This window comes from Limanda limanda, chromosome 3, assembly GCF_963576545.1.
Source record: "Limanda limanda chromosome 3, fLimLim1.1, whole genome shotgun sequence".
NCBI lineage: Eukaryota > Metazoa > Chordata > Actinopteri > Pleuronectiformes > Pleuronectidae > Limanda > Limanda limanda.
The window spans coordinates 2815119-2819866 of NC_083638.1; the positions used below are offsets into that span (position 1 = coordinate 2815119).

A 4748-nucleotide genomic window follows, 5' to 3' on the forward strand; every position below is an offset into this window, starting at 1 on the left:
TCTCCTCTACTGTCGTGTGCAGCCGCGGGAGGTGATGTGGCAGCTCTGCGCCGTGAAGATCACCGAGGCGATCCAGTACGTGGTGGAGTTCGCCAAACGCATCGACGGCTTCATGGATCTCTGCCAGAATGATCAGATCGTGCTGCTGAAAGCTGGTGAGAGTCACTTGAACATCGGTCGCTTCTTTACATGATCAGACATATGGTTAGAGGCATCAGACGCACTGAAGAGACATTACAAATGATAAAATAATTTGCAAATACAAAACACTAATAAATGATCCTTCAAAAACAAATAGCGTTCCACATTTCATATTAGTACTAAGTAGTAAAAAAACGAATCTTGCTTGTACAGAAAATGTATAATTACTACAAGTACAAAAAAAATATTTCCATTAAGACAAAAATATATATTACGCAACTACTACTCACAAAATATCAAGTGACTTTTGCCCAGATTTTTCCAGCAGGTGGCGCTGTGAGCCAATTTACAGGCACCGGGAATCGAGTTTATAAAGACAAGTGTCAGACGGGCCTGAAAAGAGAAAACGAAATCTTTACAAACACGAAAATACAATTGTAATGAATTATGAGTCATATTTACCACGAGAATTGTTAAGTTTTGGCAGAATTTTAGCTCCGTATAGGAAGTGTGGTTGTGATGAAGATGTTGATGATGTGTAATGTTTGTGTGCTTCTGCATCATCCTTCAACTTTTTTGAGATTTTTCTAGACATTTTCACAGATTTTCCAGAGAATAATTCATGTATCTTGATGAAGTAGAGGCAGCCGTCCGAGCTACATTTGTGGATGTTTTTACAAACCTCATCATTCCCTTTTTTTTTTTTAGACAAATATTTCACTTCATACGTGAAAATAATCTCTTTTTAAGATCAAATGTGCTTTAATTAGTGAAGACTGATCGATCCAGGTCTGAGCAGCGAGTCATTAAATAACCATCAGCGTTTACTCATTATTAATCATCAAGTTCTGTCTCTTCAGGATCTCTGGAGGTCGTCCTCGTCCGGATGTGTCGAGTGTTCGACTCGCAGAACAACACCGTTTACTTTGATGGGAAATTTGCAGGACCGGACGTCTTCCGAGCGCTAGGTGAGAGGAGAAGGTTCTAACAGACGAAGGTTATACTCCAGCAAACCCAGTTACTCCACTGGTTCATGTGACAGTACAATCACTTCTCTGTCACTTCCTATATTCTGATATTTCTACGACTTTTAATTACTTTACTGACTTACTCAAACAGGACTTTTATTTACTATACTTCACAAATGTTCTGCCTTAAAATATAATTTTATTACAGCGCTCTAATATTAATATGATTTACTATGATATATCTTTGTCGCCTTATGTTTATGAGGTTTCTGATGCTTTACTTTAATTTCTTCAGTAACTCAGAAGTTAGTTTTTTCCCGAAAGATTCAAAGTTTTGTTTCTTTCTGTGGCTGCAAACAAACTTGTCACCAGTGTTTGTGTGTGTTTGTGTGTGTTTGTGTGTGTCTCCAGGTTGTGATGATTTGATCACGTCGGTGTTTGACTTTGCTAAGAGCTTGTGTTCTCTGCACCTGATGGAGGACGAGCTCGCTCTCTTCTCAGCGTTCGTTCTGCTCTCGGCAGGTTCGTCTCTTCACTTGTTTCTCTTCAGTCAGTTTATCATTATCTGCAGCCGCCTCACAGCTGTTTGTGTGTGTGTGTGTGTGTGTGTGTGTGTCTGTGTGTGTCTGTGTGTGTGTGCGCAGACCGCTCTTGGCTGCAGGAGAAGCTGCAGGTGGAGAAGCTGCAGCAGAAAACTGAACTTGCTCTGCAACACGTCCTGCAGAAGAACCACAGAGGAGATGCAGTTATGAACAAGGTACACACATTAAAACACACATTAATACACACACGCATTAATACACAAACACATTTACACACACATTAACACACACCCACTACACAGGTTTCAGCAGCATCATTTACATGAATTGTTCCTCAACATTGATCAGTTTGTTGTTAGAAACTTTTTTTTCATCATTTATGGAACTTGGAAACTCAGAATCTCAAATAGCTCCACGCTGCCGCTCTGTGGAGAAGTTGTGAACTACAACACAACACACTCAAGCTCAGCCAAACAATCCCTGAGATGTAGTAGATTACATTCTGAGATGAAATAGATTACACAGTGAACTCTTCTCGTTGTTGCCACAGTAACGAGACAGACTGAACTAACCGTGATGTCACTTCCTGTCCTCAGCTCAGATGTAAAGTGGCGGCGCTGCGTTCTCTGTGCAGTCGTCACTCAGAGAAGCTGACGGCGTTCAGGACCGTTTACCCCGACGTGGTCCAGACGCACTTCCCTCCTCTTTACAAGGAGCTGTTCGGTGCCGACCTGGAAGTCACGCCTCACGCCGACGACTGAGCGGTGATGTCACGCTCCACAGAGCCGACCGGTGGCGAGCGGCTGGACTCAGGCGCCGGTTTGAACAGTGATGGAGGACGTGTGGACTCTGCTGCACTTTTCCTGGACAGATGAGGCTTTGAGAGAGAAGAGACCTGAACTTGTCTCCTCTCCCGGCCTTGGGGTCGGACGCAGGGAGGAGTCAGGCGATTTGGCCACGCCTACATTGAGGATCGAACCAATTTCAGCTCTGACACTGAAAATTCAGGTTTCACACTGAAACTGGGTTTGTTTTTCCCGTCACCAGCTCGTCGAAACCTCAGAACTTCTTCTTACGACACGATGATTTCATTCACATATCCTCGAGAAACCACTGGTGAGCTAACGTGGCTAATGAGCTAGCTCGTGGACAAACTGTGATCGAGGGCGAATGTTGGAAAACCCGTCAAACGACAGAGAATCAGAATCCGTCCATTTAACTGTCGGACCGGTTAAAACATCAAATCTTCAAAGTGTCGAGTGGAAGTTAAAATAAAGTTCTCTGAGGTTCAGTTTGTGTAGAAGAGAGAAACTGAAATGACGTCACCCCTTAAAAAACAGAAAAAGGTTTGAAGTCAGTATTTTGTAATGTTTGTTGAACTGATGCATCACTCAGGTTCAAACAGGTGCTTCACTAACACAGTCACGTTCATGTGAGTCCTGCTCACTGACATGTGACCTGCGACTCAGATGATATTCATATAAATTCACAGGTGACAGGTCGGGACTCGTAGATAAGAGCAGGAAACAGGAGCTGAGTGGGTTCAGGACTCTGGTTCACATCACCTGATCATTGATTGGCTGCATTCATCATTACATTTACATTTCCTCACTTTTGTGGACATAGAAGAAGAAGGTTCCTTCTCTGAGTTCCTGAGAATTCAGAGTCCTAAACATGACAAGGATATGATCTGAATATTGTTTTTGTCTTCATCATCCAGCAGACACACTGAGCACGTAGCCTGTAGCACCATCTGGTGGTTATTACCTAGAAGTGCAGGATTTCTTATTCCTCAGTTGCAGCAAATCTGAATCTCATCTGTTTCAAATTCTTCTGAATTACAATTTATTTTTAAATCAATCATTAGCTTGAAATTTGTAATCATTAACACACAGCTCACATTTAATGAAACTAAATATTAGAGGACAAGAGTGGGTTTATTTTTTTATTTCCTAAATCCAGTGAAAACTTTCAAACAGTAACGATCTCAGTCACTGGTTCCACCTGAAGATGTGAATCTTTAATATATATATATTAAAAAAAAAGGTTTCTGAACACAACAGATTGTTCAGGAATAAATTCATAATTTGAGTCTCTGTCGTGTACGAGAAGAAATATCAGAAGATCTGTCCGTCGCGTGTGTTACAGAAGGAATGTGCAGCCTCTCAATTATATCTTATAACTGAACCACATGATCATAGAGATGAGAAATATGAAAAGATTATGTAAGATAGAAACTTCTCTGAAAAGAAATCAAAATGTGAGGCTTAAAATGTTTCTGGAAAATCAAATGAAAGTTAAGTTCAATGATCTGGTTATTAAAAGGTTTTGCAGTTACAGGCTATTGCCAGTAGGTGGTGCTGCAGCACCGTCAGAACACAGACTTCCAGTGAATTTACATCAGCAGCTGTAACTTTACAAATCTATCAGACACGTTCAGCATCCAAGTATTTCTTTACTCACCAACTTTTGTCAACTTTTGGTTAAACTGTCTCTTAATTGTCGGATGTTCCCCTAATTTTTGTGTTTGCTATGCAGCTAATGTCCGACTCTACTATGCAGACACATGAAACAACAAATCACACATCGACCACAAACATCTGTTTTCAATCTGAGAAACGTCAACCACGATAAGTGATAAAACCTTAAATGTTATAGGAATATTACAGATTTAAATGAATCTGTAATATTCCTCTATTGTTCCAGTTATTGGTTGTAAAAGTTCTTTGGGTATTTTATTGACTGGTTACATTATATTTCATTTTAGATTCTCCCTCACACAGCGCTGCACGTCCAAAGTATAAAAATACACTCTGGAAAAAAAACTTCAGCCATGACAAGTCAAGCAATAATGTAAATGTTGTATTTCATCTTTATTGTGTACAGTTTGAAAATAGAGCATGACGATGCAGATTCTAATTTATACGATTTCCTTTAGATCCAGTGTGTTGTTGGCGAACTGTCACATGATCACATGATCACACACTTTCCTCTGCGTCACCTCATTGGTTTGACGAGTCTGTACAGGCCACAGGTAAATTCTAATATAGACTCCTTATCTGTTGATTAATATGCATCTTAATGTATAAAATCTGAT

At 40.5% G+C, this 4748-nt stretch overlaps 1 pseudogene; it reads left to right on the forward strand.

Annotated features, from left to right (window-relative positions):
- Nucleotides 1-2496, forward strand: part of LOC132998088 (nuclear receptor ROR-alpha A-like) — a 16823-nt pseudogene extending 14327 nt beyond the window's left edge.
- Nucleotides 2497-4748: the final 2252 nt, after the last annotated feature.